The sequence below is a fragment of the Sus scrofa genome, chromosome 10, assembly GCF_000003025.6.
Source record: "Sus scrofa isolate TJ Tabasco breed Duroc chromosome 10, Sscrofa11.1, whole genome shotgun sequence".
In the NCBI taxonomy this organism is placed as follows: Eukaryota; Metazoa; Chordata; class Mammalia; order Artiodactyla; family Suidae; genus Sus; species Sus scrofa.
In genome coordinates, this window is record NC_010452.4 from 13,670,433 (window position 1) to 13,696,058 (window position 25,626).

At 50.3% G+C, this 25,626-nt stretch overlaps 1 long non-coding RNA gene across 3 annotated transcripts in view; it reads left to right on the forward strand.

Moving 5' to 3' along the window:
- LOC106504522 overlaps positions 2,735-25,626 on the forward strand; it is a 28,039-nt gene continuing 5,147 nt past the window's right edge. Inside the window, exons 1-3 of one of the 3 annotated variants that reach the window (XR_002336224.1) lie at positions 2,735-2,920; positions 6,683-6,780; positions 11,688-12,002. This is a non-coding gene — a long non-coding RNA (uncharacterized LOC106504522). Of the gene's footprint in view, positions 2,921-6,682; positions 6,781-7,438; positions 7,479-11,687; positions 12,003-25,626 lie in introns of those variants that run through there. The other 2 variants (XR_002336223.1, XR_002336225.1) reach the window with 2 other exon arrangements.

The following is a 25,626-nucleotide window of genomic DNA, read 5'->3' on the forward strand; positions in this document are numbered from 1 at the left end:
CTTGGCACTCACCCAGCAGGTCGACAAAGAGGCAGTGGAAGGAAGCGTTATGGGTCCGTTGGTAGCAGCAGGACCCCGAGGGAAAGACCAGCCAAGGCAGACTGGCCAGGCATCCAGGTTACAGCACAAAGCCTTCCAGGAACCCTTAAGACAGTAGCAGCCTGGAGCCCTGGCCTCACGTTTCACTGCAAAGGAGGCCATCACCTCAGTGGGTTAGGGTGCTTCTCTCTGGTGCTCTGTGTTCAGAGGTTCACAGGCCCAGCAGAGGGAAAAAAAGACAAGACAAATCTGACCTATTAGCATCCGTTTACTCTTGGGCTTGACTCTGAAGCAGTGCTGGGTGGTGCCTTTCAGGACTGGAAGAGTCTAGAAGCTTCCTCCTATGTTGGAAGGTGATTCATGACTTAATGTCACCATTTTTTTAAACTCTGGATTATTAGAACTCTTCTGGAGGTGACTTTTTTTTTCTTCTTAGGGCCACATGCACAGCACATGGGAGTTCCAATACCTAAATCAATACCTATTGAATCCATACCTAAAACAAAAGTGAGAAGGGGTTCTGCCTGACCCGGGACGGGGGCCTGGGTCCTTTACCTCCCCCTCCTGGCCCCTGGGACGCAAATCTGTCACAAGTTCCAGAATTCTGCCGTCATCCAAATCGCCATTTCTCAATCTCCACGGGAAATTTTGTATCTGGCGTTTTGGTGGCTGTTTTAAAATGTTACACAAGATTTGGCAAAGTCCCTCTGGGAGGGGCAGGCACCTGCGTCTGGACTTGAAAGCCGGCAGGCGGGACAGGAGAGTGACCGCTGCGAGCTCTGCCCAGCGGCGCTGTCCTCCCGTCCACTCCACATGCGGCACCTGGTTGAGAAAAGGCCTTCGGAAGAAGCAGACGGTGCCAGAGGACAAGACGAGCATGACACACGCCTGACTTAGGTCAGACAGCCCTGCGGCTTTCCCTTCCCAGCTGACTAAGGACGCCTCCCACCACGCCGCTTGCTTGCCCAGGCCTGTCCTGACATCTGACGTTAGATGGTGGTGACTAGTCAGCTTTCCCCCAGGAGCTAATGAACACACAGCAGATGCAGACCTGCAACCTGTCAGAACCCTCCCGAAGGCTCTGGCGCTCTCCTTGTCTGAACACAAATGAGTGGGGCCACACAGGCAGCTTCTTTGTGGGCCCAGCTGAATAATCCAAAAGAGTTGTTACTCAAGATTTTGCTGGAAAAGAGAGAGGAAGGGACTTGGCCTCAGGATGCACAGGGAGCTGCTTTGGTACCGGAATCGAAATGAAATGCGTTCTTTGGAATCAATGAGCTCTGGTCCCAGGACCAGGAAGGCAGGAAGTCAGGCCTGGGCTGTGGGGCTGATTTCAGGTGCCCCCCGGCTCTGACGAAGGAGGAAAAGTCATGGCCCTGTGCCTCTAACACCCTCCCTGATCAGGCCCAGTGGGTCCACCACATTCTTGGCACAGTTTGAGACAAGTTCACGAAAGCATCCTGTCCCCTGAAAACTGACCCAACGCGGCGGGCATGTGCCAAGAGTGTGTCTGCCTGTGATGGCGGAGACAGATGGCGACGCTGCCCTGATCAGAGACACTAGTTCCCCAGGTGAGGAGGCAGCCTGGCCTCCTCCTGGGGGTGGATGCAGAGCTAGAGCCCAACACTCAGCTCCACGGACTCACACTGAAGACAGTCCTGAGAACCAGCTTACGGGAGCAGAGCAGAGATTCCAGAACCGGGAGCCGGCTGGTCTGTGCTCAAGTCCCAGCCTCTGTAGAAAGGGGGCGATGATCAAATCAGAGTCATTGCCAAGAAGGATCGGAACGTGTCATCAGACAGGGCCCAACACACAGTAGGGGCGGGGTCAGTGTGAGCCGCTTTTATCTTGACACCTGGATTTTCCTCGACCTCGGCCCCACTGGGGCCACACTCCAGCTGTGATTTCTTTCAGGTGCTGAAAGCAGGGGCTGCTGTTCGCCCTGTCCTGCCATCGTGTCTCCAAAACTATATGGTATGACCTTTGTCCTGGGAGAGTTCCAGCCTCCTGCTGCAGGACTTGCTGGCTGTCAGATCCACTTGCGATTTGGTGGGAAGGGTTTTACTTTCCACCTCTTGTCCTAAGCTTCGAGCAAAACCAGTCACGAACCTTAGAATTACACGTCTGCGTTTCTACCATGAATATGAGGGACCCGTGTGCGTGGTGAGTACACCAGAGAGGCCCTGCCAGGCACTCACTGAATGCATTGCCGGAGTTTGCTGCGCTAAGTAAGCAAGACACTAGAAATTTGGGAGTCATAAACTCTTGAAAAAAATTTTTTTATTTAGGGAGTTCCCATCGCAGCTTAGCAAAAATGAACCTGACTAGCATCCATGAGTGATAGGGCTAGAGCAGGCACAGGTAGTTGTAGGAGTCGCAAAAAAGGATCATAGATACTCTATCTATGGTAATGGAAAATATTACCTATGGAAAGATTATCTATGGAAAATCTAGGGGGCTTGGGGAGACTACTGTAAATTAATAAATTGCCCAAAAAAGCCATCAGGCTGGCTTGAGGTGCGAGAATTATCTCAAATCATCGGGTGGGGGTGGGATGAGGCCTGCATTCAGATTCAGACCAAGGGCAGGAAATTGAGGACTGCCCTTCAGCTGATTTGAATACACACCTTACCACCAGATACCAAGGAGGAGCTAGGACTCCTGGAAAGGAAGAGGCGGGCCTTTCCGACCCCCACTCCTCTTGGAGGATAAAACTGTAGCCCACCGGCTCCTGGGGCAGAGTTTCCGTGCCTGCCCGCTTGCACCTCTCACAGGCATCCTATCTTAACAAATCTATTTCTTGCCTATGACTTTGTCTCTCGCTGCATTCCTTCTGCCCAAAGACATGAAGAACCTGAACCTCAGTGAGTCCAGACACAGGGTGAGTGATTCTAACTGAAAACCGTGGGTTCAAGTCCCAATCTGGCTTCTGGCTAGGTTCAGGCCACTAGTGCTGTCAGTTTCATGAGGACACAGGTTTGATCCCTGGCCTTGTTCAGTGGGTTAAGGATCCAGCGTTGCCATGAGCTGTGCTACAGACCAGTGGCTACAGCTCTGATTCGACCCCTAGCCTGGGAACCCCCATATGCTGTGGGTGAGGGCCTAAAAAGATTTTAAAAAAAGCTTTTTTTTTTATTTAGGGCCACAGGTGCAGCATATGGAAAGTTCCCAGGCTAGGAGTCTAATTGGAGCTACAGCTGCTGGCCTACACCACAGCCACAGCAATGCAGGATGTGAGCTGCATCTGCGATCCACGCCAGATCCTTAACCCACTGAGTGAGGCCAGGGATCGAATCGAATCCTCATGGATACTAGTCAGGTTTGTAACCTACTGAGCCACAACAGGAACTCCCTGGGAGTCCTAAACTCTAACTTTTGCTCTTCAGCTTCATGCTCTCAGCTGGTTAGGTTACTTCTACGTCTGCCTTTTTAAAATGGGAGTTCCCTGGTGGCTCAGCAGATTAAGGATCTGGCCTGGTCACTGCTGTGGTGTGGGTTCAGTCCCTAGCCTGAGAACTTCCGCAGGCCACAAGTGCAGCCAAAATATATATACAGGGTAAGCCATCTCGGAGATCTTTTTAAGAGACACTAATGAAAATGATTACCAATGCCTGTCGAAGTAGAAAGAACAGCAGGCATAAATGCTTTATGTAATGGCATTCAGTCTTTCTTCCTCCCTTTGCAACCTGAACCACCAAATCAATCCGTGTTTTCAAGGGTGGTGTCTTCAGGCCAAGATATGACTCCATTCCCTGGGCTGGGCTTGACCTCCGTTGGGGAGTGGCTACTGCCCTTTGGAGCCTGGTGTCTGGGGCTGGCTCCCATGGTTAAGTGCCCATCCCTTCCTGGGATTCCCGCCAAGACACCAGGGCTACAAAGTTCTCCAGTTTCAGAGGAAGCTTTGTTGAGGGGCGTTGAGCCTTCCTCATGGGCTTTGGCCATCTCGCTCCATTCTGTTTTCTCAGATGGAAACTTAACTGTCTTGTATTGAGTACCTAGTACTCCAGGCACTCTGCTAAGTGCTTTCACCACCATTATCTTGTTTAATCCTCTGAGCAGCTCGGTGGGGTCGGTGTGTTAATGATTCCTATTTCACCTGAAGAAACGGACAGGTGGGGGGAGTAAAACAAGTTAGCAAAGCAACACAGAAAACAAGGAGCAAAGCCAGGATCCCACCCAGACAGAGCTCATGGTTTCCTCCGTGTTTCCTTTATCATAGTTGGCCTACCCTCAGATGGTCCCAAATTAAGAGAAAATCAAGGCATTCCCGCTGTGGTGCCACAGGCTCCAGAGCGTCTTGGGAGTGCTGGGAAGCAGCCTCGATCCCTGGCCCGGCACAGTGGGGTAACATCCAGTGTTGCTGCAGCTGCAGCTTAGGTCTCAACTATGGCTTGAATCTAAAGCCTGGCCCAGGAACTCCTTATGCCAAAGATCCAAAAGAGGAAAGAGAAGAAAAAAGAGAGAGAGGAAATCAAGCTGCAGTTTGAGAAAGTGCTAGAGAGCCCAAGGTAGCGGGGGCTTCTGCCCATGGCGTGGTGGCTCCTGGGGACCATCTGCCTTGGGGGAGGAGGGTGGAGGGAAATTTGCCCTCCTCCTGCCTGTTCTGGAGACCAGTGCACCAACATGCACCATCAGAGCACTTCCTGCAAGCCGTGGATACAAAACGCCGGGCATCCAGGCTGCTGATCCCCCAACAGGGCCCCCAAAGTTACTGTGTTTCACTCAACATATCGAAATCCCCATTTTGGCTGAGTTGCCCAGCCTTGCGAGAGTGGCCCACTTGCTACGGTCCCCTTTTTTTGGTTCTTTTTAGGGCCACAAGTGCAGCATATGGAGGTTCCCAGGTTAGGAGTCAAATCAGAGCTGGAGCTGCCGGCCTACACCACAGCCGTAGCAATGCCAGATCCAAGCTTCGTAGGCAACCTACACCACAGCTCACGGCAATACCAGATCCTTAACCCACTGGGCGGGACCAGGGATGGAATCTCATGGATACTAGTCGGGTTCTTTGCTGATGAGCAGTAAAAGGAACTCCAGCTGCAGAGTCTTTTCTTTTTTTGCCCTTTTCTGGGGCTGCTCCCACAGCATATGGAGGTTCCCAGGCTAGGGGTCGAATCAGAGCTGTAGCCACCGGCCTACACCACAGCCACAGCAACTCGAGATCTGAGCCAAGTCTGCAACCTACACCACAGCTCAGGGCAACGCTGGTCCTTAACCCACTGAGCAAGGCCAGGGATTGAACCCGCATCCTCATGGCTCCTAGTCGGATTCGTTAACCACTGAGCCACGACGGGAACTCCTACAGAGTCTTTTTTGTGCTTGTTTACAGTGAACCCTTGCTTCGGTCCTGTCTCTTAGCGACTGCTAGTGATGGGTGCAAACTAGAAAGAGAAAGGGGCGATGAGCTTTTTCCCGCTCCTCTCAGTTCCCTATGCAGAGATGAAAGTATTGACCATGAGCCCCACTTATCAAAGGGACCTGAGAGGTAAAGCGAAGTGGAGCTGCCTACAGATCTATTAATATTTTAACTGGATTTTTACAGAGGGAGCTCTTTCTGATTGTTTTGCTTGGGGACTGGGGCAGAGACTGCAGGTTCCTGCACACTATCTGTTCTCCTCTTCCCCCTTAATTAGAAAACTCTATGTGCTTAGCTACCGACCATATTTCCAGGCTTTCCTGAACAATTAGATATAAGAGGATGTTATATGTGCAATTGTCAAAAAGTCTGCTTCTTGATTCTGATGGGCAGGTTGACTTTTTGTTGCCCATTTGCCTTTCTCCCTCTGTCCCACTTCCTGGAATGTAGACGTGATGGCTGACATACTGCAGCCCTCCTGGTGGACCATGAGGTCACCTTGGGGAAGCAAGTGCTAAGGATGGTGCTGGAGAAAGCCAGAGCAGCTTGGGGTTCCCAATAACGTCATGCAGTCACTGTTCCTGCCCAGGACTGAATTCCTCTCGACATCTTTTACATGAGAGAGCAAACCCTTGCTTTCTGTTGTAACAATTCTAACTGATGGATCCTATTTGATAAATTTCTAGCTAGTCAAGGGCACCTGAGCCCTATCTGCTCTATCTGCCTCCTAAATACACATCCTGTGATGAATTGCAAACTATGTGGCCATCTGTAGAAGTTTAGGTCTGGAGACTTATGTTTCATTTGTTTGTTTGTTTTGGCTGCACCTGCGGCATGTGGACACTCATAGGCCAGAGACAGAACCCGAGCTACAGCAGTAACCAGAACTAAACTACAGCAGTGACAATGCTGGATCCTTAATCCACTGAACCACCAAGAAAATCTTAGGTATGGAGACTTTTTTAGGTAGTACTAAACTGATGACTGAATCCAGTCATTCGTTGAACAAATTTATCTGAAATGTCAGTCGTGTGCCAGGTATTGAGCTAAATACATGGTCTCTACTCTCAGGAATTTAAACAGGCGGTGGAAACCAAGTATCCTTTAAGGAAGCGCTCTAACAAAGAGGAGGTCCCTAACCCAATCTTAGCAATGCCTTCCCAGGAAAAACTGGAGCTCTCGGGCAAGTGGAAACCAGTCAGGAGTAGAGCCAAAATAGTCAAATAAAGAGCTTTTTAAGCTGATATGCAATCCCCTTTAATGGACTACATTTGTCTTTCCAAACAGGCCATGACCCAGCAGCTTATTCTCGCTAAGCTTGCAATGATCTTGCAGTGATCAATACTGACAGCCACTCCATTACTGGACCCACCGCCGTTGAGAAGGTAGTTTATCTTTTTCCTTCTTTTTCAATACAATCTTTTCTCCCTTCTCGGGCCTGGAGCAAGGGAAAAAATGCATGTGGATCAGAAATCTGATCCTTTCCCAAAAGAAAACTTGGGTGAAGGTCAAGCTCTGATTGTATCCAGATCAGCCTGAATTTTACTATGTGCTCTTAGGTCTTGGCCTTGGAATAGAGACGGTGCCAAGCAGGAGAGAGTCCCCAATGGTCCATGGTCTCTAGGGGCCAGTTTGATTGTCACTCCCAGACCTAATCTTATCAGGCCAGTTCTAAGTCTGCTGCTTCTGCCCTTAACAGAAGTTCAAAGTTTTTGTTTACACTGAAGATGAGACTGAATTGTCATAAGTAGCAGAAACGACTCTAGCCAGCTTAAGCACACAAGGTTAACCCATTGAATGGGGGAGGTTTTCTTTTCTTCCTTTTTTTATTTTCTTCATTGTTTTTGGCCACTACATGGCATATGACATTCCCAAGCCAGGGATTAGATCCAAGCCACAGTTACAACCTATGCCATAGCTGCATCGACACCGGATCCTTGAACCCACTGTGCTGGGCCGGGGACTGAATCTGCGTCCTGGCCCTGCAGAGGTGCCACCGATCCCATTGCTCCACAGCAGAAACTCCTGTTTCTTTTCTTATAGTTGAGGAGTTCCATTGTGGCGCAGCAGAAACGATTCCGACTGGTATCCATGAGGACACGGGTACCATCCCTGGCCTTGTTCAGTGGGTTGGAGGTCCAGCATTGCTGTGAGCTGTGGAGTAGGTTGCAGACACAGCTTGGATCCTGCATTGCTGCAGCTGTGGGGTAGGCCGGCAGCTGTAGCTCCAATACCACCCCTAGCCTGGGAACCTCCATATGCTGCAGGTGGGGCCCTAAAGAAGCAAAAAATAAAAATAAATAATTTTATTTACAATGTTGTGTTAGTTTCAGGTGTATAGCAAAATGATTCGTTTATATATATATACCTAATACATATATATATGTATTTGTATATAGTCTTTTTTCAGATTCTTTTCCCTTATAAGTTATTATAAAATATTGAGTATAGTGCCCTGTGCTGTACAGTAGGTCCTTGTTGGTTATCTATTTTATATATAATGGTGTGTATATGTTAATACCAGACTCCTAATGTATCCCCGCTCCTTTTTGGTAACCACAAATTTGTTTTCTATGTCTGTGGGTCTGTTTCCATTTTTTTTTTTTTTTTTTTTTTAATGATGCAACTGAACTTATCTACAAACAGATGAGGGAGGTTTTCTTTTTATGCCCCTGGCAGGAGAGCAGCTGGGCCTCAGGAAAACACCAACATCAGGGCCTAGATAGTATTGGGAGTGTCTTTCCATGTCTCAACTCTATATCCGTGTCCACTTGAGCCTTCCAGCTCTGTAATGGACTTTCCATGCTTTCTCGTCAACACAGTTAAAAAATAAAACAAAGTAATGAAAAATACACAAAAGGCCATGCCTGTGCTCCTGGGGTTTCATACATTCAAGAGATCAGCCTGGAGTTCCCGTCGTGGCGCAGTGGTTAACGAATCCGACTAGGAACCATGAGGTTGCGGGTTTGGTCCCTGCCCTTGCTCAGTGGGTTAACGATCCGGCGTTGCCATGAGTTGTGGTGTAGGTTGCAGACGCGGCTCGGATCCCGCGTTGCTGTGGCTCTGGCGTAGGCCGGTGGCTACAGCTCTGATTCAACCCCTAGCCTGGGAACCTCCATATGCCGCGGGAGCGGCCCAAGAAATAGCAACAACAGCAACAACAACAACAACAGACAAAAAGACAAAAGACCAAAAAAAAAAAAAAAAGAGATCAGCCTAGACGGAACCTTTTGGTCTCAATTCCAGATCCTGTGGCAATGACACTAATTAGCCTAGAGTGACTTAGAAGCCTTTTCTGGGATGAGAACCTGGGAAGGGGGCCATAGACAGAGCTGCAGAGCCCACACCTGGACCCCAGGGATAGGCTGACAATCCAGCAGGTGTCCCCTCCAATCTCTACATGGCAGCCAGAGGAGTCCAGAACTCTTCCCTTTCTCCCCCAAATCCTCGCTGATCCCCCGCTGAGCCACAATAGGAACTCCAGGCAGAGGTTTTAATCTGTTCTGTTCACTCTCTTAATCCCAGAAACTGGAAAAATGCTTGGCCCCATGGGAGGCACTCAAATACTTGGGACATTGAGTAATGAAATGGACTTCCCCATTCTGTGCCTTCCTGGAAGTGGATGGGGGCCTAGATGGCAGCTGGGAAGTGAAGCACACAGGACAGAGGATCAGAAGAGAATCTTAGAAAACAGCCCAAGGCACTTTCTAGGCACAGATCTACCCAGTTGCTGGGGCCTGGATGTGGCTATGGAGCAGAGCACAAGCCCTGATCTCCGAGCCCAGGAGTGCTATTCACTAGCTGTCAAGCCTGTATTCTCAGCATCGACCGGCCTAGGTTTCATCTCTCTCTGGTCTTGCCATTCCTGGCTACCTTTTAGCTTCTCTGAGCCTTCGTTTGTTTTTGTTTGTTTTTGCTTTTTTGGGAGGGAGCCAAACCTGTGGCACATGGAAGTTCTCAGTCTAGGGATCGAATCCTAGCTGCAGCTGCCGCCTACACCACAGCCACAGCAACATGGGATCCAAGCCACATGTGCAACCCACAATACAGCTCACGGCAATGCTGGGTCCTTAACCCACTGATGGAGGTCAGGGATGGACCCAGCATCCTCATGGATGCCAGTCCGGTTCTTAACCCACTAAGCCAGGTTCTTAACCTGCTAAGCCACAAGGGGAACACCTTCATTTGCTTATTAGTAAATAGATTACAAGGTTATTGAGCCGCTCAAATGATATAGTAAACACTTCCCTGTATGTATGACATGCAAGCTGTTCTATAAATTCGTACTGACTCTTGTAAGACATGATTGTTGGGTTTTGTGTTGTTCTCTGGGGGGTTAACTGGGAAATAGGGTATGATTGTAACTATGTAACTTACTATAGGCCTGAGAGTTTTAGGGATGGAATTGACTTGTATAATTACCCTTTCTCACTTAGGAATAGTCTTGCCTTCACCTGGTTCCTTTTGTGTGAAGTGTTGTTCTTTGGCAAAGCATTGGCCCATTAATAGGAGCCCTAAAGACAGGATGGATCGGTGGGACGGGGCAGCACCGCATTTGTGTTGCCCTGTAGGTACCTTCCTACCCACAGGATGGGCAGAGGGCAGGCGGAAACTGACGGCTGCCATGGAGGGAGGCTTTGGCCCCACTCTCTCCCCACCTGGCTGCCAGTCCCAGGTTTCTTAAGCACAGATCAGCCTCTTTGAATCCCCCTCTGCCATCCACCCTCAGCTCTTCCCACTGCTCAGATGCTTCCAGACCTCCCCTCCCAGCTCCCTGCTTCCAGGGCATCTTGGGCTCTGGCTTTGATGCCTTGGCCCCAGCCCTCCCAGGGCTCCCCCCCAACCCCCTCCTCCAACACCCACTGAGAGGAACCATCTCCCAAGCCTCCCCACCCCAGACCCTTCCCCTCCCTCCCCCTCCCCCATTTGGCCTCGCAGAGCAGACTCCTCACCCCTGTCCTCCGGATGTCCCATTATCCACCTTCAGAAGCTAGGGACACAGTGACAATCGGAACCAAATGGAGAAGGCAAGAGAAATTTTTAAAAGAGAGAGGGGGAAAAAAAAAAGAACAGATAATTTCCAAAGGACATTAAGCTCTATTCAGGGACACAATCTCCAATCAGCTAAATGAAAGGCAAGCGGTGGCCCCACAGGGACTGCCTGAGAGGCGCTGAGAATGTTCTGGAGCTGGCTTCTCACGCGGGGCCTCCCTCACTCCCGGGGATGGGGTCTGGACTCCCCCCCATCAGCGACAGAGCTGGGGGCCCCCCTGCCTGTGGGGCTTCTTCCGCCCTGACAGGACTCACAAAGGCTCCCTCACCAGGGGGAACGGCGGGGACCACGCTGGCTGACAGAATTCTCTGGCAGGAAAAAGCCAGCTGAGTCAGCCCCGAGAAATAATGAACCCTCAGGACGCCGGGGGAGCACCGAAGTGGGCTGAATGCGAGGAGCGATTTGTCTTCTGCAGGGGAGGGGAGGGAATCCTTGGGCAGCCAGGACCCTCCCGGCTCCCTCCAACCTGCTGGTGGGGCCTTGAGATTGTTCGAGATTGTTCCAGAGAGAGAGAGAGAGAGAGAGGCAGCCAGAAGGCCCTTAGTTCCTCACAGACTCTTCCTGGAGACCTGTTTCCATTTAGGGGCTTTTCACAACATGTGAGTCATGCAGTAAACAAATAAGAGCCTCCGTTTGCTGCTCAGTGTGGTACCAAGTGCTCAGGATACCAGTGAAGCAGGAGACCCGGACTGGGCCTGGGGGAATTTGCCACCCAGGTACAGCAGGGGGACAGGAAAAGATATCGAATTAGTAGTCTGTTGGTCACGTATTCATATTTCTGGCATGAAAGGAGAAAAGACATTTCCTCGGGCCTAAGCAGATTATCTGACTTATTTGAACCAGGAGCTCAAAGACTTGCTAAAATAATAATGTTGCCTGTGATTTATCTTCACTCTTCCCTCTAAGACGCCTTCAGAGCTCCCTGCCAGTGGCTTGGTCAGATTCTCCTCTTTCATTTCCATCCTTTCCAAGGCCAAAATTTCATTTCTTTTCTTTCTTTTCTTTGTCTTTTTAGGGCCACACCCAAGGCATAGGGGTACCCAGGCTAGGGGTCGAATCTGAGCTTCAGCTGCTGGCTTACCCCACAGCCACAGCAACACGGGAAGCTCATGGCAACGCTGGATCCTTAACCCACTGAGTGGGGCCAGGGATCAAAGCCAAGTCCTCATGGATACAAGTTGGGTTCATTACCACTGAGCCACAACGGGAGCTCCCTGAATTTCTCATCCTCTTTAACAGGCCACAAGCCGGCCTGCCATGCAACTGGCCCAACATCTGCCCAGAGTCCAAGGTGCAGCCGCTGCATCTCCATCTTCACACACAATGATTTCACTGAGGTTTTAATCGTTAAGCACACCCTCAGAAGAGGCATATTCCAAAGAGAATTCGAAATGGCAGACATCACGCTGGGACTTCTCCATCAACACAGAAAGCACCAGTGTTTTAGGAAGCTGTGGTATGTTAGCTCTGGCATCCAAGAACTTTTTTGTGGAGTTCCTGTTGTGGCTCAGTGGGTTAAGAGCCTGGCATAGTGTCCGTAAGGATGCTGGTTTGATCCCTGCCCTCACTCAGTGGGTTAAGCCTCTGGCATTGCACCAAGCTGCAGCATAGGTTGTAGATGCGACTTGGATCCTGGGTTGCTCTGGCGTGGTGTAGGCCAGCAGCTGCGATTCGACCCCTAACCCAGGAACGTCCATATGGTGCAGGTGCGGGCCTGAAAAGACAAAAAATAAAAAGAACTGACCACTTCTCGTTGCCAGGTCTATGGATGGTCCCATCACCCTGGGGCTCCTGGGTGGGAAGCCAGGGCCCCTTGAGTTCACAGATGCTGCTGTCTAAACTCTGCCAATTCCATCCCCTGCCTCCCCTGCCCCTTGGCCTTAAGTTCTAATGCAGGTGAGAGGTTGCCCCACCGGAGAGCATTTCCCATTTGGGTAAAAGTGGTGGCAACCAGCTGGCCAGGAGGGGCAGGGGACAGATGAGAGGAGTCACGAGAGCCGGGGCTACATGTGTGCGGCCAAAGCCTCAGAGGCCAAGCCAGTGGCACACACGCTGAGGGCAGCTCAGCTTCTTTGATCCAGTGGATGTGACCGCTGGCCACGTGGCCAGGAACAGAGGTGGAGGGGTGCACACCCTGGCTCCTTAGTGTTAGGTCTGCAGAGGGAAGAATGCTCAAGGCCAACTTAGCAAAGCAAAAAGAACTTATGAAGGCTTAGAGGAGACGGTCTGAGCTCAAGCCGGCACCAGCTCTGACTGTGAGGAGGGGCCAGGCCTATACAGGGTCTGTGGCTGGCGTTCCTGGAGGAAACGCAGGGTGGGAAGGATGACAGAGGAGGAGGGGAAGGTCGAGTTGAGGGGTCGAGTCCCGTGGCAGGGCAGAGGATCCTTATAGGAGGTTGATCTATGCAGGCAGTTGTTTTCCGCAGGCCATTGTCTCTTGCTGCCCAACTTGAGCCTCCCCATTGTGGGAGAGGGTATCCACCGCAGGCCTCCAAGGTGAACAGCCACATTGGGGGTTTGGGGGTGGGGGTCTGTCTCCGTCCTCGTCCTTCTGGGAACCTCTTACTTAGCGGACATCTGGGAAATGAAGGACAGGGATGAGGATTTTGACACTCACCCCCAAACTGCCTCCTAACTCCCCAGTCTGACGGCCGACTTCACTGTGTACACAGCCCCCTGGGGACCGGCAGTTAAAGGGGAAAGGAAGACAGGGCCAAGGCTGCACAGCACAAGCCAGCAGGGAGGATAGGGCTGGTCTGAGAGGGCTTGGGGTGGGGGGCGCTCCTCCCCTGCCTCCTGCAGTGACTCCCTAGGGTCTTTGCCGCCCTGCCTTAGAGGACAACAGCCAGCCAGGTGCTGGGTGGGAGCGTTTGCCTGTAGCAGAAAAACAACTACAGATCGCATTTCTAAGCTTTGAGTCTCCACCCCTTCCCTCCAGTCTTTTCCAAAGAGCTGCAGGAACTGGAACCCCAGAGGGGAGGTAGGCACAGGCCCCCCCACCCCCAGCACACGCTCCCTGGCACCTCTCCAAGGTCCCAGCCACTCCTGCTGCCTGGCTGGGAGCAGCCCCGGGTTCCCTGTGGTGGGGAGAGGAGGAAATCTAGAAGCCTGCGCCCAGGGAGCACAAGCCTGGGTGTATCTGACTCCAGAGACAAAGTGCCCGCAAGATCCACCCAGGAACTCAACCAAGAAGAGCAAAAAGAACAAGATCAATTCCCCTGCCCCAGGAGACAGAAATATCAGAAGCCAAAGCTACCAGTGCTGAGAAACTCCTTTATCCTGCATGGGGACTCTGCCCTCGTCAGCGCCGTGCCTTTCCCCTCTTCTGGAGAAAAGGAGAGAAGCCCCTTCCCGTGGGCGCTGAAACCCCTCTGGGTGTCGGCAACTGATGGCTTATGAATTACTGCTCCCAGTTCTGTTAGTTTCAAAACTCGGGAGTTCCCTTGTGGCTCAATGGGTTAAGGATCCAGCATTGTCACTGCACAGGCCAGGGTTGCTGTGATGGTGCAGGTTTGATCCCCAGTTTGGGAACTTCCACATGCCAAAGGCATGGCAGAAAAAAAAAAAAAAAAAACTGCAAGGATATATTGTATAGCACAGAGAATATAGCCTGTATCTGCCTGGGAACTTCTATATGCCACAGATGCACCCTAAAAAAGCAAAACAAAACAACAACGATAAAAAAAAACGAGGGAGGGTAACAACGGGGACCTACCGTATAACACAGGGAACTCTATTCACTATCTTGTAATAACCTGTAACGGAAAAGAATCTGAAAAAGAATGTATATATTCTTTACGGTACCCTCGAAACTAACACAACACTGTGAATCAAATATACTTCAATAAAAAATGAAATAAATGGGAGTTCCCGTCATGGCTCAGTGGTTAACAAATCCGACTAAGAACCATGCGGTTGCGGGTTCGATCCCTGCCCTTGCTCAGTGGGTTAAGGATTCGGCGTTGCTGTGAGCTGTGGGGTAGGTTGCAGACGCAGCTCGGATCCTGCGTTGCTGTGGCTCTGGTGCAGGCCAGCAGCTACAGCTCCGATTAGACCCTCAGCCTGGGAACCTCCATATGCCGCGGGAGTGGCCCAAGAAATGGCAAAAAGACAAAATAAATAAATAAATAAATGGAAGGATATTTGGCAATTTAAGAAAACAATTGGAGGAGTTCCCTGGTAGCTCAATGGGTTAAAGATCCAGACGTTGTGGGCGTGGGTTCAATCCCTGGCCTGGGTACTTCCACATGCCAAGGGCTAGGCCAAAAAAAAAAAATGGAGTTAGGGTGGGAAGACCCTTTAAGACTAATGAATAATGGAGTTCCAGTCGTGGCACAGCGGAAATGAATCCAACTGTAAGGTTGCGGGTTCGATCCCTGGCCTTGCTCAGTGGCTTAAGGATCCGGTGTTGCTGTGAGCTGTGGTGTAGGTCACAGATGTGGCTCAGATCTGGCATAGCTGTGGCTCTGAGATAGGCCAGCACCCCTAGCCTGGGTGTGGCCCTAAAAGGACAAGAGACAAAAAAAAAAAAAAAAAAGACTAACGAATAGTGTATGGCATAGGGGATATAGTCAGTAACATTGTACGAACCAGACTTATCATGCGTATCATTTCCTAACGTATAGAAATAGCAAAGCATTATATTGTACACCCAAAACTAATATAACATTGTATGTCAATTATAATTCAATAATGCATTTTTAATTTAAAAAGATAGGCCTTTAGAGACTAAGGCTCACAAACCTCACGAATAATAATAAATACTAATCATAAACCACCCCTCTTTAACCCTGGGCGCTGGGTTCGAAGAGGGGAAGCAGCGAGGCGTGTTCAGACAGGGCCTGCGACCCAAGTATCCTTTGCACTTTTACTTGCAGCTCATGCTGACCGAGGTGCTCAGGCCTTGTGCGATTCTAGGTCCAGGTACCAAACCTCCAAGGGCTGGAGGCACCCTCCCCCAGCCCCCCGTGACAACTCCAGGCTTGGTTCAGCAGAAAGCGCTGGAGGAGGTGTTTCGGAGGTCAAGCGCCAAAGCTGGCTCCCTCTCCCTGCAGACTCAGCTCTGACAAAGACCAAGACCAAAATTTACATTATTTTGCATTTGAAATCATCTGCTTGTCTTTCAAAGAGGACTGATTGATGAGTAGCAATTAACAACTCAGTAATCAGCTGCAAATTGCCAATAATTGCTATCATTACAAGAGTGGGTTTTTTTCCCTTCCTTTTCTCCTCTCTGCTCACTCTGTTTTTAAACCAACATACATTGATTGACCTTCTTTAGACAAGGTGTGGACCAGAAGCCACAGTGCATGAAAAGACACACCAGCCAAGGGTTTGCACTTGGGACATTGCTAGTCTGGCTAGGGTAGAAACACGGAACATACACACAGAGAAAACCCCCTGCAAGTCCAGAGCATTGTGGGATGCCCGCTGGCTTGGAAGAATTTTAGTTGCTTGCGGGCTGTCAATGACTTCTGTTTCCAAGGCGGGGCTTTTCTTGACGTCACTGGTTCCCAACTGCAAGTCTATGAATTACTGACACTGCTTCTTTTTTTTTTTAATTTTATGATTTTAATTTTGTCCATTATAGTTGATTGACAGTATTCTGTCAGTTTCTACTGTACAGCGAAGTGACGCAGCTGATTCTATTTTTAAAAGTGTTCTAGGAGTTCCTGCTGTGGCTCCTCGGTAATGAACCCGACGAGTATCCATGAGGATGCGGGTTCGATCCCTGGCCTCGCCCTGTGGGTTAAGGATCCACGTTGCCATGAGCTGTGGTGTAGGCCGGCAGCTGCAGCTCTGATTCCACCCCTAGCCTGGGAACTTCCATGTGCTGTGGGTTCGGCCCTAAAAGCAAAAATAATGATAAAGGAGTTCTATTGGCCAAAAGCATTTGGAAGATATCCAGGTTTCTTTTTTTCTTTCTTTTTAGGGCCACACCTGTAGCACATGGAAGTTCAGACTAGGGGTCGAATCAGAGCTATAGATGCTGGCCTACGCCACAGCCACAGCAACAGAGAATCTGAGCCCTGTCTGCAACCAACACCACAGTTCAGGGCATCTCCAGATCTTTAACCCAGGAATCAAACCTGCATCCTCATGGATACTATTCGGGTTCTTAACCCTCTGAGTCACAACGGGAATTCCTGAAAGTTTCTTTTTTTTAAATTGTGATGCAACCGACACATAACCTTGTGTAAGTTTAAGGTGTACGATGCATGTGGTTTCTGTCTGCAGAGCATCAGAGCAGCTTCAAGAGCCAAAGTACTTAACGAATCAGTTCAGCACAGTATAGGCAGCAGGTCCCAGACTTGACCTTGAAACAGTTCTCCTCCGCACCCCTTTCCCCCTAACCAATACACGTATCTTTCCAGACATCATGATTCCAGAGAAGCTAAATATTTTGTCTGTTTAGAAAGCAAAAAAAAAAAAAAAAAAAAAGGTTCAAGGCTTATTCTCTCCATGAGAATGAACTTCTCCCTAAAAGTTCAGCCCATTCTTTTTTTAAATTTTTTTGTCTTTATAGGGCCACACCCACGGCACATGGAGGTTCCCAGGCTAGGGGTCCAATCAGAGCTGTAGCCGCCGGCCTACAGCACAGCCACAGCAACGCCAGATCCAAGCTGTGTCTGTGACCTATACCAGATCCTTAACCCACTGAGCAGGGCTAGGAATTGAACCTGCATCCTCATGGATGCTAGTCAGATTCGTTTCTGCTGTACCACGACAGGAACTCCCAGTTCAGCCCCTTTTGATCCCTCTTTCCCCAGATCCCCGAAAGCACTTAGGTGTGACCAATTTTCTTTCGTCCTATGGCATGTGGAAGTTCCCAGGCCAGAGATGGGACCTGCGCCACAGCAGCGACCTGAACCAGAGCAGTGACTAGGCTGGATCCTTAACCTGCTAGGCTATCAGGGAACTCCCTGGTGTTGCCAATTTAGCAGCCAATCTTCAGGCGTTTCCTGTCTATACAGTTCCACACCTCACACCACCCAGTTGGTGAAGAGGATGTCGCAGGGCTCACTCCCGAGGAAGTTCCTGCTTATTAAACACACTCTCATATCTTGGGTACAAGCAGACCCTGGACTTGGGAGGCTAGAGTTCAGACACCAGCCCTGGCCTGTTGACTGTGTGACCTTGGGAAAGTAACTTAACCTCTCTGGACTTTTTTTGGTACCTCAAGAGTGAGCGTTCAACTGCAGTGCTCAGCAAATAGACAACATGGAATCAATGGTTAGCTTTTTTTTTTTCTCCTTTTCGTACTTTTTTTTTTCTTTTTTGGCTGCACCCGTGGCATGTGGAAGTTCCTAGGCCAGGGATGGAAAGTGCACTGCCGTCAACCTGTGTGCGCCATAGCTGTGCCAATGCTAGATTTTTAACCCACTGCGCCGCAGAGGAACTTGCACTGTCAGCTTTGTTACTAGTCCTGGGTGTGTTCTGCCCTTGGTCACTAAGTGAAGGAGAGGTCACGGCCAGTGCAGCCCCTAACACTGGCCCCAAACCCTGCAAGATTGTGTGTTTATCGCGTCTAAGATCGTGAGGCCCTTTAAAATCTCAGCTTATCAATTTGCGCAGGCGTTCCTTGGCATAGGTTGGAATCCAAAATAATCAGTGCAGGGAGGGGTTAATGACCTGCTCAAGGTTACCGGCCAGGGTCAGCCACAGGCTAGAAATAGAAGTTGGCTCCACGGTCAGCTCTTTGTCTCCCTAGCTTCCTCCCAGTGTGGTTTTGGCAAAGATAAAACACCCAGGAGTGATGTGGCAACTGGAGTGAAGGTCAAAGAACAGCATCTGTGTCGAGCGCAGCCTTGACGATGCTTTTGTCCCTTCATCCTCCCACAGGCAGGCTGATGTACCGGCGGCCTCCTGTCCCTCTCGAAGCACTCAAAATAGCGTTCCCTGACCTCCCTTCACCAGCCCACGCCAGGGGGAGGGAGAGAGGGCGCAGCAGGGGGGCCACATGGAAGGGCTGCCATGCAGAAGGCACCTCCCTGACCTCAGACCTATTGGCAGCCACCCGTCCTTCTCATCACCTTGGTGGCATCTGGCCACTCCTGCAGCCACACTGGCTCCTTGGAAGGAACCCACAATTCCCTTGAAGGAAAAGCTCTCTGTCCACTGCCCAAGCATCCAGGGACTGAGTTGGCAACAGCTCTATTTATGATTGCAAGAGCAGCTAAGTTCAGCAAAAGGCCAAACAGAAGACTCAGAAAACAGTAGCAAAGTCACTAAGAAAACTCATCTTGGGTGTGTGTGTGTGTGTTCAAACCCCTTTCTGCCCTCTCTCTCTAGATACTCAGAGCTCCTTGCTTTTACAATTCTAGGAGTTAATAACTTGGTGGGGGGTGTTTTTAGGGCCACACCCTCGGGGGTCAAATCGGAGCTGCAGCTGCTGGTCTATACCACAGCGACAGAAACACTGGATCTGAGCCACGTCCATGACCCACACCACAGCTCACGGCAATGCTGGATCCTTAACCCACTGATCGAGGCCAGGGACCGAACCTGCATCCTCATGAATCCTAGTCAGGTTCATAACCCGTGGAGCCACAAGGGGAGCGCCAACAGTTCATAATTTACAGGGTACCATACTGCATTCAGGGTCCCCCACAATCACCCAGACTATTACCACCCCCAGGAGTTGACTGCCTAAGTCTTTGGGCCAGAGTGGGCAGCTAAGTTGTAAGGTGACCGGTAAGGGACGGTGACCTCAGCTGGGGCTCCCAGCTTCACCAAGGCTTGGGAGAGGTGGTATGAGAAGGTGACAGAGGACAGGAGAGGTCTGCCTAACACGCGTAGTGATGCGGAAACAGGTGAGAGGAGCGCTTCCTACCGGGAAAGTAGGAAAGTCTAAACAATGACCTCCCACCAGGCAGTCGGGCAAACTGTTGTCTCCACACAGGCCTGGAGTGGCTCCCTGATACCCACACTTGGCTCCTGGCAAGAAGGATGCCCGGAGGCCGGAGTGCCGTCTAGCCAGAGACCAAGGCTATGCACCACGAGGTCCGTACTCTATCATCCGCTTACTGTCTGGGGCACCAGATATTATCCGGGGACTGGCCAGTCGCTTCCTTCATAGAAAGCTTTTGCTCCGGATTTCTGCTTTCAGGGCTTTATTTCGGCTCGTTATTGCTCTTCACATGGAGGTTCTGAGATATGTCTTCCTCTGGATCTCTGCCCTCTAAATAAAACTATGGCAGAGAAGATAGGACATGTACACAGTGCTGCTTTTGTGCGGGAATGTGCTAGAAGGCTGCTCTGGAGCCATTTTTGCAAACGTATGCACCCTTAGAACAGTGTTCCAAAGTCTCTGTTTTAATGCTGAGAGTTAATACTCATATCAAATAGTACAAGCCATTTGTTTTCTTTTTTTTTTTTTTCTTTTTTTTTAGGGCCGCACCCGGGGTATATGGAAGCTCCCAGGCTAGTGGCTGAATCAGAGCTGCAGCTGCCAGCCTACACCACAACCACAGTCACACGAGATATGAGCCGCATCTGTGACCTATACCACAGCACATGGCAACTCGAGATCCCTGACCCACTGAGCGAGGCCAGGGATTGAACCTGAATCCTCATGGGTACTAGCTGGGCTTGTAACCCTCTGAGCCATAATGGGAATTCCTTGTATGCATTTTATTTTTTTAATTATTATTATTATTATTATTATTATTTTGGTCTTTTTAGGGCTGCTCCCGCGGCATATGGAAGTTCCCAGGCTAGGGGTCTAATTGGAGCTGTAGCCGCCAGCCTACACCACAACCACAGCAATGCCAGATTCGAGCCACATCTGCAGCCTTCACCACAATTCATGGCAACACCCGATCCTTAACCCACTGAACGAGGCCAGGGACCGAACCCGCAACCTCATGGTTCCTAGTCGGATTCGTTAACCACTGAGCCATGACGGGAACTCCTTGTATGCATTTTAAATCCCTTCTTATATAACTTATTTCATCTAACTGTAGATACCAACAACAGAAGATGCACTTTTCTTTTTGTATACCACCAAGAAAGAAAGAAAAAACTGTTGATTGAAAAATACACCCTGACTGCAGAGATTTTATTTATTTATTCATTTATTCATTCATTTATTCATTTTGCTTTTTCAGGGCCGCACCCAAGGCATATGGACATTCCCAGGCTAGGGGTCGTATTGGAGCTACAGCTGCCGGCCTATGCCACAGCACAGCAGTGCAGGATCCAAGCTTTGTCTTCGACCTATGCCACAGCTCACGGCGACACTGGATCCCTGACCCACTGAGCAAGGCCAGGGATTGAACCGCATCCTCATGGATCCTAGTTGGGTTTGTTAACCGCTGAGCCACAAAGGGAACTCCTCATCAGGTTCTTGCTATAAGTACCTTACAAATCCGATGCGACCTGCTTTATGGTTAAGATCACCACGAAAATCCAGGAGGAAGGAAAGGCAGGGGGAAAGATGGATTTAACGTTTCTACAGATGAGCTACCATATAGATAAGCATGTCTGTTCATCCCACCTCTGCTTCCTGGGTCTGCCAAATAATTGAGCTCAGCATTAAAGGAATAGGATCTGAGGAGGGGGAAGATGGTACCGCCTAGACCTGCTTTGTACAAAAAAATTTGCCTCCACCTAAGGGCAGCTCATAGGCTGTGCTAGGGAAGTGGATCCGGCAGCAGAGCCAGATGAAAGCTTTGTGGAGAAGGCATTTGATCTGGGCTTGAAGGTAAAAGCCTCTCAAGACTGCAAGTGCGGGAAGACAGGCAGACATGCAGGGTGGCTGGGTGCTGGTGCCACTTCCTTGGTGACAGCAGACAGTGGGCCAAAACAGCTGAAGAAAAAGGAAAGCGGCAGACTTCAGGGGATTACAAAAATGATTACGGATTTGGGAGTTTCTTAGGCTAGCACCTGGAGGGCCTGTGAACTTGGGAATAATTGATTTAAAATAGCATTTCAGGGAGGAAAAGCAGCATTTCAGGAAAAAAAACAAAAAAAAACCCCAGAATTTCAAGGAAGTTCCTGTGGTGGCTCAGCAGTTAACGAACCCCACTAGCCATGAGGATATAAGTTCAATCCCTGGCCTCGCTCAGTGGGTTAAGAATCCTGCATTGCTATGGCTGTGGTATAGGCCAGCAGGTGTAGGCTGGCAGCTGCAGCTCCAATTCAACCCCTAGCCTGGGAACCTCCACATGCTGCGGGTGCGGCCCTAAAAATATTTATTTCTGCTATGCCATAACGGGAACTCTGATATTTTCTTATGCAGTGCCATAATGATACCTATTAAAATTAACAATTGTTCCTTCATATCACCTAATATATGGTGATTTGGGACACATAGAAGTTTTATTTTTCATTTTTTATTTTTTTAATTACTCAATTTATTACGTTGATAGTTGTACAATGATCATCACAATCCAATTTTATTTTATTTTATTATTATTTTTTTTTTTTGTCTTTTGTCTTTTGCTGCTGTTGTTGTTGTTGTTGCTATTTCTTGGGCCGCTCCCGTGGCATATGGAGGGTCCCAGGCTAGGGGTTGAATCGGAGCTGTAGCCACCGGCCTACGCCAGAGCCACAGCAACGCGGGATCCGAGCCGCGTCTGCGACCTACACCACAGCTCACGGCAACGCCGGATCGCCAACCCGCAGAGCAAGGGCAGGGACTGAACCCGCAACCTCATGGTTCCTAGTCGGATTCGTTAACCACTGCGCCACGACGGGAACTCCACAATCCAATTTTATAGGATTTCCATCCCACACCCCAGCGCATTCCCCACCCCCGAACTGTCTCCTTTGGAAACCGTAAGTTTTTCAAAGTCTGTGAGTCAGGATCTGTTCTGCAAAGATTTCTGCCATGCAGATGTCCCATTGGCTGGCTTGGGGTGACGACAGCCATCCTTCCTTGCGAGGACGACCCACGGGGGATTCCACTGCTGACTGGTGGCAGGTCCTTTTTCAGGAAGCAGGCAGGCCTTTGCACACCCGGGGCGGGGGCTGGGGGCGCCGTGACGCACCTGCGGCTGTACCCTTATAGCGAGTTACAAAGTCTGTGACAACTTAAGCCGGCATCTCTGACACCTGGGTCAGAAAACAGCACTGGGAGTTCCCATGGTGTCTCAGTGGGTTAAGAACCCAACAAGTATCCGTGAGAATGCGGGTTTGATCCCTGGGCTCACTCAGTGGGTTAAGGATCTAGCATTTTCATAACCGTGAGCTGTGGTATAGGTCAGAGACGAGGCTCGATCCCGTGTTCCTACGGCCGTGGCGAAGGCCAGCAACTGTAGATCTGATTTGACCCCTAGACTGGGAATGTCCACATGCTGTGGGAGCGGCCCTAAAAAAAAAAAAAAAAGAAAGAAAAAAAAATCCATCAGCCTGAGAGAGGGTGGTGCCTGCTGCTAGTTTTCCACGAGGCTTGCCTGTGAATTCTGCCTCCGTGAGTTTGTACAGAAACCCTTCACATCCCTGAGGGCAGAAGGGAGCCAGAGAAAACCAGCTAGAGTTGGGATGGTTTGGGGGATGAGCTGGGTTACTTCCTCGGCCGTCCTTGGAATAAAGGAAACAGATGTTTACTGGGAAGAGAAAGGGCTTGAGTACAAATACTAGACCAGTGTGTTCTGTGAATTCCTTTATCCGAGAAAAAGAATCTTTGGAGGAGTTCTGGTTGTGGCTCAGCAGTAACAAAACCCAAGTGGTACCCATGAGGATGCAGGTTCATTCCCAGGCCTCGCTCTGTGGGCGAAGGATCTGGGGTTGCCGTGAGTCACAGACGTAGTTCAGGTCTGGCGTTGCTGTGGCTGCGGTGCTGCAGCTCCAGTTCGAGCCCTAGCCTGGGAGTAGAGCCCCTAAAAAAAAAAAAAAGAGAATCTATGGCTTTCTCTCTATGCTGCTCAACATGGCAAAAGACCCCGAATCACTGGAATTAATGGGAAGACTGGAGCAGCTTTGGATAAGACACCAGTGAGGTAATGTCTGGTTTTTGTAAAATATCCCAAATAGATTACTCACTCTTGCTAGATAAAAGGTATAGACACTGTCGTGTATAAACACAAATCCTACTGAAAACAGGGCCCCTGTTGGCTCCTGGATAAGGGAGCCCCCGAGCTGCCCCTGTGGTGTCACAGGTAAGCCTGTCCTGACAGGAAAACCAGTCAGTTCTGTGGTCTTTGCATAGAAACTCTCCTCTTTCCCTAAGACCCCAGACCTCCCATGAGAGCAGAGATGCTCATAACAGACGAAGCCAGAAAGCAGGGCCATGTGAAAGGGCCTTTCTCTGTGTCTTCAGGGAAAGAGCTGGTCAGGCCCAAATGGTTTCACTCGGCTCCTCTGACCCTCTGGGAGCAATTCCCAAAGGATTCTTTTTTTGTCTTTTTAGGGCAGCACGTGCAGCATACGGAAGTTCCCCAGGCTAGGGGTTGAGTCAGAGCTGCAGCTGCCGGCCTACACCAGAGCTACAGCAACGCCAGATCCGAGCTGCATCTGTGACCACACCAAGGCTCACAGCAACACCGGGTCCTTAACCCACTGAGCGAGACCAGGGATGGAACCCGCGTCCTCATGGATACTAGTTGGGTCTTTAACCTGCTGAGCCACAACGGGAACTCTGACCCAGAGGGTCCTGTGTCTGGAGGAATTCCTTCCATTTAAAGCACTTTACAGTTTACAAAGAATTTGCACATACAGTGTCTCCACCGATTCTCACGAGAACCTTGCAGGATAAGCAGATTACATACAGTGAGACCCCAAAAGCTTAAGCGACCAGGCAGAACCAACCCAGAATGTGGACTGGAAGCTCAGGGTTGCTTTCCTCCATCCACTGAGAGGGGTCCAGTAAGGTTACGTTACCACTGGGGCTGTCAGAGGTCTGGGAGGGGCTGAGAAGAGAGCCAGGTGATGGCTTTCTCTGTCCTTCCCGTCACGGCACCGTCCCCCACCACCCACCTGGGTACCTACCTCTCTCCTCCCCACCCAAGGCCACAAGCTGCAGTGCAAAGAACAGCCCAGCAGCCTCGCACTGGTCCCCGTGGCAGAGCTTCTGTTGTGCAGGGAGACTCATGGACCCATTTCCCCAAGGATTCTTGCTTCAGCCAAGTCATCCTACACGCCCTCTGACTCTCTGCGGTCGGGTCCTTGAGATTTCATTTCACAACTTCCTGGCAGATCTCAGGGCAGCGGATGGTCATCCCGTTAGACTTGGCCAGTCTCCCAAACAGGCCGGAATGCTGCTCCATCTGCTGCAGACTTCCTCCTGCCCCACACGTCTGCCAGTCCACCCAGGGCCATAATCTTGGTGGTGACTTCACCAAGAAGTGTCTCTAGGACGTTCCAGGCTACCGCATGCCCCTCAAGCACAACCAGCCCCAGGCCGGCCTCCCCGCTCAGTCGAAGGATGTGAATGCCCCCCAGTCACTTCCACTTACAGTGCTTTGTGCGGAGTCTGCCCCGAGGCGTGGACAAGCTCCTAGGACCTAGAAAGCTCCTCCAGCTGCCCAGGGCGATGTGTGTGCTCAACCCATCTCGTTGAGAGTTCCCTTTGTGGCTCGGCAAACCCGGCTAGGATCCATGAAGATGAGGGTTCCATCTCTGGCCTCGCTCAGTGGATTAAGGATGTGGCATTGCTGGGAGCTGAGGCATGGGTTGCAGATGCGGCTCCGAACCCGGGTTGCAGTGGGTGTGGCGAAGGCCGGCAGGTGCAGCTCTGATGGGACCGCCGGCCTGATAGCGTCTACATGCTGCAGGTGCAGCAGTCAAAAATCAATCAATCCCATCTCTTCCTCTCATCTGGGAAGCGTTGCCTCTGAGCTGCTCAGCCCTTCTCACTATGCTTCTTACTGCTTCCAGATCCTCCTTCTGAGGAAATCCCCAGTCTTCCATGGAGTCAAGGGCTTTAGTAACCAGGAGCTCAACAGCGGGGAAATGTGATGATTACATGGAGGCCAAACAGGCCCGCAGCAATACCTGCTATTACTAAGGTCAGACCGAAGGGCTGCCCTCTCTGTCATCCCTTGGTGATCCAGGCTATTGGCCTGTGGGGGTTGCGGGCAGGGGGAGTAGAGAGAAAAATCACAATTTTTAATATAAATGCATGTATAATATATTACTTTTCCCAATTCTCAGAATAAAACTGTGTCTGGTACATGGTAGATTCAAATGTTGGTTTTTCTTCCCTTTTTCCAATGGGAGTAGAAGGGAAAATATT